Genomic DNA, 15,040 nt, shown 5'->3' with positions numbered 1-15,040 from the left:
AAAGCAAATATTCAAATAAAAAGACATTTGCTAATCATTTGAATTGTGTGCTGAATAACAGGCTTTTAGGAATATAGACGGTGTGGGCACAGCACAAAAACAACCTAATCATCTTCTGAGAAAGGCAAGAAAGAAACATTGATCTGCTGTCGAACAGAGCTCAATGGACAGTTCAAGATTTTGGGATTGTTTGAAAAACATAAGAAACATGAACTCTGACAGGAAACAGCTTGTCACTCTGAACTCGACAGAGCTGACAAACTGAATGACTTTTTTTCTCAGATTTGAGACACAACACTTTATTTCAGGAGGGGGCGGAGGCCTTAGATTCTATTACCATTGCTGGTTCCTCTTACTGGGTCGAAATTAAACCACAGGTACAGACCATTTTTAGTAAAGTTTGCAATAGGAAATCATCGGGGCCGGATGGCTTGGCTGCCTTTCTGCTAAAAAAATGCTCACCAGAACCAGCTGCTTCATTGGTGCCCTAGTTTTTTGCAGTTCTTGAAAAGTCACACAGTTCCAGTCTCTAGCAAAAAGCCCATAATCAGTTCTTTGCCTAAAATACCTTCCCCATGTGCTGACAATGATCTGCAGTAATGAAGTGTCTCCAGAGAGTCATAGTAAACATGCTCAAGTCAGATTTGGCTTCATGTACGGACACTCTTCAGTTTGCATGTAGGCGGGGGTGGAGCACAGATAATGCTGTGGTCGCCTAATTAACAAGCATGTAGAGGTCCCAAGGTATGCTCTTGTTTTATTTGGAGACTTCAGTTCAGCTTCTAATACACTCCAACCACGCCTACTTGTCCAGAAGTTAAATGACATGCAAGTAAATCCCTTCATTATGAAATTGTCACGGTGTCAGGGAAGCTGTTTGGACCCAAATGCAGAATGAATTGATGAGGAGGTAGCAGGGAAAGTTCAGTGATTTATAAAAACAACAACCAGTGTCTGAAATCAGGCAGGTAACAGAACTAAACTTACCACAAACGAATCACTCACTGGAAACACTAGGAGCAAGGCAGGTACACTGGTTAGAAAGAATGGCGATGAACTAACAGGGAGAGGGAAGCACGCATACTATACTAGGGGACTAAGTAATGAATGAAACAGGTGTGGCAAAAACAGGCAAGAAAACACACAAAGACAGGAAATAAAACCAAACATGACAAATGGGATTTTAAAATGAAACGGGAAACAGACTAAACAAAACCCATGACACAAATGGTTTTATTCTTTCTTAACAGACAGTACCCTACAGGTAAGGGTCAATGGCTCCCTTTTCAGATGATATAGTTATATTCAGTCTGCTGCGTGATGATGACTGCCCCTAGTGAATCACACCAAGAGTGGTGTAACAGCTACCACCTTAAAATTTAACGTTGACCTAGCGATGACCTATGACCCCGTTATCATTGGGGACAGTAAAATTGATTAGTTGGGCCCCTAAATAAATGCAGCCACCAAGAATTTCCCTTCCTAGTTGAAGGCCATCCGTCTGCCAGCCAGTTCCCAGTCAACTTCAAGCTGCTGGGAGTCCCCCCCCCCCCCCTGTTTACCGATATAGGGCGTGTCTCGATTACACTGTAAAAACACCTGTTTATTCAATTAAGATATGTTAGAGATGTAAACACTTGGGTATAGAAATTGACAACAAATTAAAATGGAGAAACCACATTGAGTATCTGTGAGGTAGGCTGGCTCAGAGTCTTCACTTTCTCCCCAGACTTAAGTCCTTTACACACCAGGGGCATGACAAATAAACAACACTAAAACACAAAATCCTAAATATTATATTTCAAGGGCTTTTATTGTGATAGGTAAGAATGGAAGGAGTGGATCTTGCCTGTGTCAAGGTTGACAGGAGTAATAAAGTTTGCCATCTTGGTTCAAACCATGGAGCATCCAGGTTGTTATTTTAGAATTTAACTTGCTAGGCACAACCTAATTTGCTCTGCACAACGTGATTGGTCGATGTCTTTATTTGCAGTGCGAAAGCTCAGAAAAATCAACCTTGTTCCCAAAAAAAATTCAATACTTGCAATCTGCACCTTGTGTGTAAAGGCCTTTAGACTGTTCAGTGTGCAAACCGAGATCGGGTCAACATTCTACAATGCTGTGCTGGGTAGCATCATTATATGGTATGGAATCAATGGCACACACAGTCCAGTTCAAATCAAGGATCAACAACAGCAGCACCGGAAGTGATAGGAAAGAAAGAAAATCCTTACCTTTACATTTATGAGAGTACTGTGGTCAGAAAGAATACAGAATTCTGAAGGACCCATCACACATTCTGCATTCTGAATACAAACTGTTGCCTCTGTTGGGACTTCACCATGTGGCTGAAAGAAAGGAAACAGGCCTACCCGGCATTTCAAAAGCCTAAAGTGGTTTAACCGCACCAACCGGCGTCAAAATCTCACCTATGTGTGAGATTTGGGTCAAACCAAACACTGGTGCCTCATTGGATGAGGCCACAGGAAGTCCCTGTGATATAGCCATGACATATATAAATCACTGCTCACCTTGACTATGTGACATCCCATCTGCCTTGGCTTTGATGAAAGGAGGTGCAGAAACAATGTTGCTTTTTCAAAAAACACCTAGGTGGTAGTCTTAACTTCGCTGGACGAAAACAATAGACTGTTTTTGGTTCCCGAAGGCCCTGTGCTCCACCACTTTAACCTGCAGAAGGAAGATTCACGGAATCCCCATATACTTCAGAGGACAAAAAGGCTGTGTGCTCAGTCCACTGCTCTTCACCTTGCTGACACACGACTGCACAACAACCTACAGCACCAATCACATGGTCAAATTTGCAGATGACACAACTCTGGTAGGTCTCATCACCAAGGATGATGAGACCCACTATAGGAAGAAGGTCAGCCTTCTGACCACATGGTGCAGAGACAACAACCTCCGTCTGAATAACAGCAAGACCAAGGAGATTGTTGTTGACTTCCGGAGAGGCCACACTCAACACCCACCACTGACCATCAATGGTGCTGATATAGAGAGAGTGAGCAGCACCAAATTCCTGGGGGTGGACATCAGTGAGGACCTCTCGTGGACAGCCAACACAACATCACTGGCAAAGAAAGCCCAGAGGTGCCTCTACTTTCTCCGCAAACTAAAGAAGGCAAGAACACCCCCACCCATCATGCGCACTTTTTACCGAGGCACCATTGAGAGCATCCTTACAAACTGTATCACTGTGTTGGGTGGAAGCTGCACTGACTACAACAGGAAAGCCCTGCAGCGCATAGTGAACACAGCTGGAAGGATCATTGGTGCCTCACTCCGCTCCCTGCAGGACATATATGACACCCGCCTCACCCGCAAAGTGACCATGATTGTGCGCGACTCCAGCCACCCCTCACAATGTCTCTTCAGCCTCCTGCCCTCTGGGAGAAGATACTGGAGCCTCCGTGCTCGCACCACCAGACCTTCAAGCACTTTGTCCACCAGGCCATTAGGAAGCTGAACTCTCTCCCTCCTTTCTTTTAAGACTCCCTATGTCTGACTGCTGCTAAATACAGAATGATAGTTTTTCTGAATATATATATGTTGTCTCAATGTTTTTCTATCTATTTGCACTTTATTATCTGTATTCACTTTATATGTTGAACTGGAGAGAAACGTTTTTTCAACTCCTCTGTATGTTCGGTACATATTGAGAAATTGACAATAAAGCTGACTTTGACTTTGAGAAAGAAAGTCAAAGAAACACATTAAACGTTATGAAGCAATCTCAAGTAAGAGGATTTTGTCTGGGCAGAGATAGGTTATAGCGTTGTAACCTTGTTTGGTTTTGTTGAAGCTTAACTGTTACCGTGCTATTGTGTATTTTACGGACCACTGAGTCCCGTTCACTGTTGTGCTGGTTGCTGCTGTGATAGTGTTGTTCCACGATGCTGTGCTTTGTTGTGTTTAAATCCGGCACCACAAGTAAAGTCGGTAAACTGTACTGTAAGGTCCAGTGCCGCAGCCGCCGAATCTGAGTTCACCAGTAGGGCTTCTGTGTGATAACACAAACTTTTACAGTTACTGTACTTTATTCCTATGGTGAGGATTTGCCTTGTATTGGGGGCCTCCTACTTCTTTTTCTTCTTTCCTTTCTTCTCAAACTAACCCAAACACATACACACACTCACAAACACATATTGCACTTATTTCATACACACGTGGCGTGTAAGCACGGCCTCTGTTGTGTGTTTTATTCCCTGTTAGATAATCGTGACCTCACGAGACTACACCGCCATTTTTGGAGTTCTTATTCCTTCTATCTCCTTTGTTTCCCTTACACACCTTACACACCTTTTGTGCATATGTGTTGAAATAATAGCTGCATTTAATGGCCTGTGCTTGAATTCAAACCTTCACAGTTCACTCTAACTGTGGGATAGTATTTTGACGATTGACATTTTGAGTGAATTTTGTTTGTTGGTCCCTGATCCCAGGGTGGTGCCCAATTATTGTTAGATTTGTTAATAATCCTAATTATATGAATACTTTTATTGATATCAATGATTTAGATATCCTCCTCCGCGAATCGCCACCTTAACGTGGTGGAGGAGTTTGAGTGGCTCAGTGATCCTGGGAGCTATGTTGTCCGGGGCATTAGCCCCTGGTAGGGTCTCCCAAGGCAAACAGGTCTCAGGGGAGAGCCCAGACTAAGAGCGGTTCAAAACGACCCCAATGAAAAGCAGCCCACGGACTTCAGTCACCTCGCCCGGACCAGGGAAACCGGGGCACCCTCCCGGAGCCAGACCCAGGAGGGGAGCTCGTCGGCGAGCGTCTGGTGGCCGGGCCTTTGCCCATGGGGCCCGGTCGGGCTCAGCCCGAATAAACAGCATGGAGCAGCCACCCTGTGGACCCACCACCCGCAGGGATAAGCATCGGGGTCGGGTGCAATGCAGACAGGGCGGCGGGTCAGGCGGGAGGCCTGGGCGAGCCGATCGCCGGCAGCATAGACTAACTCTAGGGACGTGAAACGTCACCTCGCTAGCAGGGAAAGAGCCAGAGCTGGTGCAGGAGGTGGAGCGGTACCAGCTAGATATAGTTGGACTCACCTCCACACACAGCGCTGGCTCTGGAACCAAGCTCCTGGAGAGGGGTTGGACTTTGTCCTTTTCCGGAGTTGCCCAGGGTGAGAGGCGCCGGGCGGGAGTGGGGATACTCACGAGCCCCCGGCTGAGTGCCGCTGTGTTGGAGTTCTCCCCGGAGAACGAGAGGGTCGCCTCCATGCGCCTACGGGTTGCGGGGAGCAAGGCTCTGACTGTGGTTTGTGCTTATGCACCAAACAGCAGTTCAGAGTATCCGGCCTTCTTGGAGTCGGTGGGAGGGGTCCTGGAAAGGGCGCCGCCTACCGACTCCATAGTTCTCCTGGGGGACTTCAACGCTCACGTGGGCAATGACGGAGAAACCTGGCGGGGGGTGATTGGGAGGAACGGCTTGCCCGATCTCAACCCGAATGGTGTTTTGTTATTGGACTTCTGTGCGTGCCATGGTTTGGCCATAACGAACACCATGTTCGAACATAAGGTGGCTCATAAGTGTACCTGGTACCAGAACACCTTAGGCCGGAGATCAATGATCGACTTTGTAATCGTATCATTTGATTTGCGGCCGTATGTCTTGGACACTCGGGTGAAGAGAGGAGCAGAGCTGTCAACTGATCACCACCTGGTGGTGAGTTGGATCAGATGGCAGGGGAACCGGTTGGAGAGTCCTGGCAAGCCCAAACGTGTAGTGAGGGTGAACTGGGAACATCTGGCGGAGGACCCTGTCCGGGAGGTCTTTAACTCCCACCTCCGGAAGAACTTCTCACACATCCCGAGGGAGGCTGGGGACATGGAATCCGAATGGACCATGTTCAAAGCCTTTATTGTGGACGCGGCCACTAGGAGCTGTGGCCGGAAGGTCATCGGTGCCTGTTGTGGCGGCAACCCGAGAACCCGGTGGTGGACACCGGGGGTGAGGGAAGCCGTCAAGCTGAAGAAGGAGACCTTCAAGGCCTGGTTGGCCCAGGGGTCTGCCGAAGCAGCTGACAGGTACCAGCAGGCCACAAGGGCTGCAGCTGCGGTGGTCGCGAATGCTAAAACTCGGGCATGGGAGGAGTTCGGGGAGGCCATGGAGAAATACTTTCGGTTGGCCTCAAGGAGGTTCTGGCAAACCATCCGACGATTCAGGAAGGGAAAGCAGGGCTTACCCCAGGCTGTTCTCAGCAGGGGGGGGGGGGGGGGGGGACCCGGACAGGGGACATCATCGGGCAGTGGAAAGAGCACTTTGAGGAACTCCTAAACCCGACCAACATGTTATCTGCAGAGGAGGCAGCGCCTGAAGATCTAAGGGGAGGCTCACCCATATCCCTGGCAGAGGCCGCTGAGGTAGTCAAAAGGCGCCAGGGTTGGATCAGATCTGCCCTGAGATGCTGAAAGCGCTGGACATAGTTGGGCTGTTCTGGCTGACACGCCTCTTCAATGTCGCATGGGGGTTGGGATCAGTGCCCATGGACTGGCAGACCGGGGTGGTGGTTCCCATTTTCAAAAAGGGGGACCGGAGAGTGTGCTCGAATTACCGGGGTATCACACTACTCAGCCTCCCGGGCAAGGCTTATGCCAGGGTGCTGGAAAGGAGGCTCCGACCGTTTGTCGAACCTCAGATTCAAGAGGAGCAATGCGGATTCCGTCCCGGCCGTGGAACAGTGGACCAGCTCTTTACCCTCGCAAGACTACTGGAGGGGTTCTGGGAGTTTGCCCAACCAGTCTACATGTGCTTTGTGGACTTGGAGAAGGCTTTTGACCGGGCCCCTTGGGGGTTCTTGTGGGGGGTGCTGCGGGAGTATGGGGTGCCGGACCCATTACAACGGGCGATCCGGTCTCTGTACGACTGCAGTAGGAGCTGTGTCCGCATTCTCGGCAATAAGTCAGACACGTTCCCGGTGGGTGTTGGCCTCCGCCAGGGCTGCCCTTTGTCTCCGGTCCTGTTCGTGACTTTCATGGACAGGATATCTAGGCGCAGCCGGGGGGTGGAGAACGTCAGGTTCGGGGGTCTCGGGATCGCCTCTCTGCTGTTTGCAGATGATGTGGTCCTGTTAGCCTCCTCGGATCGTGACCTCCAGCATTCACTGGGGCGGTTTGCAGCCGAGTGTGAAGCGATGGGGATGAGAGTTAGCACCTCCAAATCTGAGGCCATGGTGCTCTGCTGGAAACCGGTGGATTGCTCCCTCCAGGTGGGGACGGAGTGCCTACCTCAAGCGAAGGAGTTCAAGTATCTCGGGGTCTTGTTCACGAGTGAGGGTAAGATGGAGCGGGAGATCGACAGACGGATCGGTGCGGCTGCAGCAGTAAAGCAGGCGCTGCACCGGACCGTCTTGGTGAAGAGGGAGCTGAGCCGGAAGGCAAAGCTCTCAATTTACCACTCGGTCTACGTTCCTACCCTCACCTATGGTCACGAACTCTGGGTCGTGACCGAAAGGACAAGGTCGCGGCTACAAGCGGCCGAAATGAGCTTCCTCCGTAGGGTGGCCGGGCTCAGCCTTAGAGCTAGGGTAAGGAGCTCGGTCATCAGGAGGGAGCTTGGAGTCGAGCCGCTACTCCTTCGCGTCGAAAGGAGTCAGCTGAGGTGGTTCGGGCATCTAATTAGGATGCCTCCTGGACGCCTCCCACTGGAGGTTTTCCAGGCACGTCCAACTGGGAGGAGACCTCGGGGAAGACCCAGAACATGCTGGAGGGATTACATCTCCCAGCTGGCCTGGGAATGCCTCGGGATCCACCAGAATGAGCTAGAACATGTTGCCGGTGAGAGGGAAGTCTGGGTCAGCCTGCTTGGCCTGTTGCCACCGCGACCTGACCCCGGATAAGCGGAGGAAAATGGATGGATGGATGTTTTTTTTCTGTGTGTTCTAGGTGTTTGCAGAGTTTAACTGGAGCCACCACAAACCTGCAGAATGACTTTTTTGATGCTGTGGACCACTACACAACACCGCACTTTGTCACAATCTTCAAGTCCAAGAACTGAAGTGTTGGAGAGACATCTGCTGAGTTTGTGCAGCAAATTGATTCACGGGTGAGTCCGTACTGTCAAACAAACATTCTGGTGACACTTGTTTCATTGTAACATTGACAAACATATTTGTACTGTCAGATTTGAATGTTACATAATCTTGAACTTATTTTGTTAATTATCCACTTCTGGAAACCAGATGTGACAGCAATGTGCACCCTCGTGCTCAGAGGCCTCCCTGTTGTACTTGGTGATGACCCCAGTCACTTCTACCACACCTGCTTTGTAAGTTCTCATAGTTACATCTTATCCTAGACATTTGTGTGAAATTGTCATAATTAGCATATGAATTCTTGAGTTATGGCCAGAAACGTGTTTTGTGAGGTCACGGTGACCTGTGATCTTTGACCACCAAATTTCGACCTTGAGTCCAAGTGGACCTTTGGTCCAAATTTGAAGAAATTCCCTCAAGGTGATCCTGAGATAAACATAATGCCTCAAGGCGTATCACAGCAAGGCTGAGTCCCAACCACAGCGGCCGGAGGTTGATTTGGACGGAGGCCTTCGCTGCATGTCATTGCCTCTCTCATCCCTGCCATTTCTGTCTCTACTGTTACTGTCGAATAATGCATATGGATAAAGGTGTATTTCCTGGCTTCACATGAGCTAGGCTGGTAGCATCACCCATAAGGTGAAGCAGCCATATATTGAACTAACTCCGTTCGCAGTCCATGTCACCGGGTTGCACTGCTGAGCCCAGCTCAACGGTGCTAAGCCTGCTTGCCATCTCCGGTTGTGTATAATGCACAAGAGGTAGATCATATCCCTCCCTCGAATACACTAGCTAGTACAATCTAACGAGGATGGCAAAGACAATTTAGTGTGAGGAAGACTTCAATACTTAATTTCTTTCATCTTCTTTACTGGACATCTGTAAACTGGTAAAAACTGTTTTAGGCCCACTAATGTGGATACAACTACTAAATGCAGGTGTGTGTGTGTGTGTGTGTGAAAGGAAAACGTTATGGGCAAGGCTGGAAGGCAGCGTACACAGGACTTATGACACAGTGACAATTTATATTTCCTTGTTGTAATGTTGTTTCTGTTTGGTCTTACACAGGATTCTGACAGGGATGATGCCTGGGCACAAGTATCTGTTGGGGTGCTGACGAACATCAGTGAAGATGTCCCTCTGTCCAAATCAACTCCACCTTGATCCAGTGTCTACTTCCATCATTGTTGAGGAAGGTATTGTAATGGATGATCTCCTGAACCTACCTCAAGCACTTTGCCTCTTGTTTGGGTTTTCATTTTCTTTACACTTGGACTGAATACCCTAAAGCCATGAAAAACACTTTCAACTTCGTTCAAAGAGTGATGCTTGGCACAAGACAAACTCCCACCAAAACTGCAAACTCTTAAAAATAGTTAGAACGTAAATTACTGTATAAAGGTGTTGACGTTTGGCATTAGATTCAGTTGCTTTTTGTTATGTTAACTAAATTAAGGCACTCGATTCAAATAGTTAGCCCATGGATTCATCAGCAAGTCATGTCCAGAGGCTGCCGGTGTATGTTAAAGTGTGTGTGATCCAATGCCAGAGTCCTTTCTCTTTCATACTGTTCTGCTAACTGAATGAAGCCACTTTGTAGTTGTCAGCCCGTTGGTTCTTTACCAAGTTTGGTCAATCAACAACGTTTTATAGCTATTACAGTATTAACGGCGTTGTTTCAGGACTGTATGTTAGGTTAAAGATCAGGGTTGGATTATAATTGCATTTATTTTTATAAAGCCCAACTTATACTACAGCTGGCAAGTGTTGATGGCAGCTAACTGTACCATTACTGATTTTGATGCTGGCATATGTAGGCTGATGGGGGGAAAAAAGACAGTCCAGCAGACTCCATTGTTCACAATACTCTTATAGCAGTGAGTTGGCAAAGTAGTGTAACATAGCTGAGCATTTGGTGTTTTAAATTGCTATTGTGAAAAAGTTGTTCCTCTGTGAAATATAGAACCTCCAGTACACGTCTATTTGATGATCAAATAGTACATTTTACAAAATGTTTTTATCTGAACCAAATCCTAATGTTAAAATAAAAAGATCATATACTAGAACTTTGAACTGTGTCACTACCTTGATTTATTATGTGTAACTGTAAATGTGATTGTTTGAAGACAATGGAACCTGTTTTTCATTATTGTTTAAAGGATGTTTGACATACTGAAATTAGACGAGTAACATGAACTTGGTTGTTTCAAGGCAATCGGTTTGCATGGTTTTACCAAGTAAATGATTTTATTGTTCAAGTAAATACAAGTGAGAAATATTAAGTAGCAGTAAATGTCACATAAGTTAGCTTGACTTAAATAAATGTGTTGCTTGGAATACACACAAAGTATATTTCACTTGAAATTATTTAGTTGTTTGAAATAGTAATTCTGAGTAGGCTTTACTATGTCAAGAGTACATCTTAAGTAAAGTTTCAAGTCCTCTTCACTCATTTTTTTAGTTACTGAAACTCAAGTGTAAGTGTACTACACTTAAAAAACATTTGTTAGTACAACATACAATACCTATTCAACAATACTTGAATGAAATGAGTACCTTTACTTGCTTTGTTCAAGGCAATCGGTTTGCATGGTTTTTTTTAAGTAAGGTTAACTAATTAGATTTTACAGTGTATCAAGACACAGCAAATCAAATCAAAGACCTCTTTTGTTGATAATGCTTCAAGATGAAAGAATGTGAAGAGCACTTTTTTTCCTCTTACGTTGTATGTGAAAACAAGTGGTTCTAATGACTTCTGAGTAGATGTACTGTATGTGTTAGTGACTGCAAGACATAACCACTCTAAACAGAATCAATATAAGAACATCTGTAATGTTTGCAGCTTGTTTTTTTTTTTTTTTAAGTACAAGGATGTGATACCAATACAGGCTTCTCAAGGCTGCTGCTTTTCTCTGCTTTTCATCAAAAATTGATTGAGAAATTCCTCTACCACTATCGATCAGACACTGATTGTGGCAGGTGAGAATAGCCAAACATCCAGAGCTGGCAGTCATGGATCGAAGTCCGCTATCTGCGCAATTAACACCACATTGTATATATAATAGCCTGCATGACAAAGTGTCCTTTTGTAGGTGTTGTGCTATTTTACTGCAAGTGTAGTGCAGGAATCTGGCTTCCTTTGTGAGGTAAGCATGTTTGCACACCGCACAGTCTTCCTTTCACTTGTGACATCTGAAACGAGGTCAGCATTATAGATTAGACAAACATTTAGCCATAAGGTTGCTTTGAAAGTCCGCTTTGAGTTGGAAGAGGTTGTTCGTTTTTAGTTGGTTAACCAAATTCCACAGACACACACATTCATGGAAACAAACTGACAGACACCATTTGGACACCCAAACAGGGATACTAGCTGTATGTACGGTGTATGCTGTGTATAACAATTATCTTGGAAATTATCTTGGAAGTCACAGTCCAAAGTTGTATCCCTCTGACAACTGAAGGCCATTGGGCTGAAGCCTGACCATAACATCATCACAACTTGGCCTGGCACTTAATCTGCAGATTTTGGGCTGGTCGAATCACATAGTAATGCATATCAGAGTTCTGGGTCAATACCACTAAGCTTTGCCTCATATATTTTCTCTCTTATTTCTCATTGACACTCAATGGGCCTCTTGAAAGAACTAATACCAACAGATTTGTTGTTAAGTTGCTTGTACGAGTAATTCAGGAGAACTTGCTGCAATAATCATTTTTTTACTATTTAGAATTTTTCTCTTGGGTACGAACACAATTCACGTGTGGTCCAGACCTGTCATGGGGAATCATGTGCAGTTAGTCTGCTGTTATCCAAATCTCAGTTTTTCCCCAATGGATTGAATATTTCATTACTTTAAAGCAAATTTGTGTTTGAAAACTCTATATAATTGACATTTCATAATTATATTGAAATGATTGACTGTTTGACTCTGCAATTCAAATTGTAGGACAATATAATAAAAAATGTATTCTTATGGCCGAACAATATCACCATTCATTTAAATTGGCTATTGATGCTATTGTATAACACAACATCAATACAATATGAACATCTCAAACTGCAAAACGACTTCATTTTTTCATCCCTGATCTTCCATTTTTAATTTCCTGCTTATTGGTTGTAACCATTACAGCTATTTTTACATACATGGTTTAATAACTCTACCATTTTGGCCTCTTCTGTCTGTTTAGCAGTCTTAATTTAGGAAGACCATCTTTGGACCGATGCAGCATGGGATGTGGAGGAGCTTGAGAGGAGGAATCTGGAACAAGACTGCACCTGAGCTACAGAATGACAGCCCCCTCAGTCGAGATTCCAATTGGATTTTTACCTCAAGGCCTCCTTGTAGATATTTGGATGAGCTATGAATCGGGCAGCTGCTGTAGATGAGCTCTGACACAGCCACCTGGTGCACCTGACAATGTTTTCATCCACAGTCCTAAATCCTATTAGAGAAGTACATGGTTTACTCCAGGGCACACAGATTGGCCACACACACACACTTGTTTGCAATGTACAGACACCGTCTGACCTGTATATATTGTATGTTGTTGTTCATCGTTGATTAGTTTTACCTTTTTGCTCTGCTTCATTGTCCTTGTTTTTGGCTGTATATATATTTCTATCATCTTCCTGAAAATTGTTCTTGGAATGCTGGCCCTGAGAGCTCAATGCACTGCAACAAAACAATTACAGAAAACATAACCAAATACAGAAAACAAATACACAAAACAAATACAGAAATATGTTGCAAATACAGAAAACACAACCAGAAACACATAACGGAAAGTGTTTCCAGGGGACACTAAAAAGTGATGCACACAGCTCGAACATACTTGTTGTTGCCATGGTGTGTGGGTTATTGAAGTCGGCTATCTGTGTGTGCTATCTTAAAATGTATTTCTATCTGAATAATTTATTGATTTTTCTATATTTGTGTTTGAAATTGTGCACTGTGGGTGCCATTCTATAAGTTGATGTGTACAGCGCATGGTTGGGAGAAGGCAGGTTACAGCAGACACCATCATTGACCTCATCCTCAGTATCAGCAGGTACAATTTAATGTCACTGAAACAACAGCATCCCTTTTTCATATTATGTTTATTGTGCAATAAATTTGAAGAGACAGCAAACTAAAAAAATATATTTTGAAAAAGAAGGCTGCGAGTCTGGCATGTTAGATGGCATGCAAGAAAGATGTGAGGTAGGACAAAAAACACAAAAGCAAAGAGATACACAAAAACCTACCCACACCAAAATCACTAGAACAGTAAAATGTACAGTCTGGCATGTTACTCTCTAAATGGTAAACACAACAGGAGATTGGATTAGGGGTGAAAGGAAAAACCCAACCATACATTTTTTTGGCTAGTTGAGCTAAAATGTAGTGAAGTGTAGCAAACCTGGTTTGCTTATCCCTTATTACGGGTTCTGAAAGTAATGTTTCAGCCAACTAACATAACTTTAGACTGTTTCACAAATTATTGTGTGTATCTCGTCTTTTTTATATATATTTTTTATTTATTTATTTATTGCATGACAAGAGACAATACATAGACATAACAACAAGAGGACGACAAGAACAGTGCATACAAGCCAGCAAACATCATATAGTCAGTGTATGGGAGAACGGTGTGTGTGTGTGTGTGCGTGCGTGTGTGTCCTTGAGCCTTTTGAGATGAAAAAAAACAACAAAAAAAACCATAGGAAAGTACATAAATGAGGGCAAATTACATAAATTATAAAATAATAACGTCCGGAAAAAGAAAATGCTTTTAACGTCCACTGGCAGCAAACCACGACCAGGGCACCGTCAGGGAGCTCCAGAACAGGACAGTAGGATCAGTCAGGCCGGGTCAACCGAGTTAGATATTATTTAGTTATTTAATTCATTAATTTGTTTATTGTTTTTGTTGTTTGTATTTTTTTGTTGAAAGACTGATCGGTCCAGCTTTGGGTCGCCCCCAGACCGTTTGAGGAGGGGGCTAGCCCAGTGCGGGTTTGAGCCCCTTTAAAAAATTTAAAAAAAAAGAAACAGCTCCCAGACCCTAGGGAGAGGGCCTGATCTTTTGAGGGGGCTTATCAGTCAGTTATACAGTATATACACATGTATATAAAATATATATACGTATTTGTGATATATTAACGGCCACCTAGCCTTCCATCCCCACACCACCCGCTTCAGAGTGAACCATCAGAGTGCATTGGATTGAGCTCGAGCCGCTGGGGACGGGTTAAAACAATGATGAAATTGTATTATCATTATTATTTTGTTTCCTTTTTTTTCCTTTCCTCCTCATTTAATTAAGAAAAAATAATATAAATAAATAATAAAAAAGAAAATAGGTTGAGAATAATAAAGAAAAATACATGAATTCCTATCTCGCACTGACAACCTCGTCAGCTTATTTTAAATGACAGGCTAATAATAAGCAAAAGGCTAACACTAGGCACTAGAAGACAACACTAGATATCTGCAAATATCTGAATCATGTGATCACAGTGTTAAAATGTTAGTGCGACTAGACAGGACTTTCAAAGAAAATGTAGTAAAAAGTAGAATAATACAAGTGCTTGTGTTTGTGTGTGCGAGAAAGAACAGTTAAGGGTTTGCCGGACTGTCAACCCTCATTACTGTCTGTCACCCAGTTGTGTATAGCTGGGGCCTTTCATGGGATTTTGCCATTTGGTAGCTGTTAGTCAGAATTAAGCCTCCAGTCTGGGCCTGGTGTCAAAAGGCTGCAGTTAATAGTCCAGGTGTAATTGAGGCACGAGGGTCTTCTTTTATATCAAGGACCTCATTGTCATGGCTAAGTCCAGAGAATGGGCATCGTTCCTGACATCGCGGTTGATCTTACAACTAACCAAGTTAGGGTTCATGATCAACTGGAAGGGGAGCAGCAGCCACTCTGTCCGACCACAGACAGATGGACTTGCGGCAGGCAGTCTACATTTGCTGTGGGATATAACAGTAA

The 15,040-nt window shown here is 44.6% G+C and overlaps 1 long non-coding RNA gene across 2 annotated transcripts; it reads left to right on the top strand.

Moving 5' to 3' along the window:
• Positions 1-7,879: 7,879 nt before the first annotated feature.
• Positions 7,880-10,132, top strand: LOC116397258 (uncharacterized). 2 transcript variants are annotated; one of them, XR_004213670.1, is made up of 3 exons: positions 7,880-8,076; positions 8,213-8,298; positions 9,134-10,132. It is a non-coding gene; the product is annotated as an uncharacterized LOC116397258 (long non-coding RNA). The 2 variants fall into 2 exon arrangements; XR_004213669.1 differs by having other exon boundaries at positions 7,880-8,298.
• Positions 10,133-15,040: the final 4,908 nt, after the last annotated feature.

Source organism: Anarrhichthys ocellatus, unplaced genomic scaffold, assembly GCF_004355925.1.
Source record: "Anarrhichthys ocellatus isolate YVR2014 unplaced genomic scaffold, GSC_Weel_1.0 scaffold64, whole genome shotgun sequence".
NCBI lineage: Eukaryota > Metazoa > Chordata > Actinopteri > Perciformes > Anarhichadidae > Anarrhichthys > Anarrhichthys ocellatus.
The sequence above is the reverse complement of the archived record's forward strand: the minus strand, read 5'-3'. Positions and strand labels throughout refer to the sequence as shown.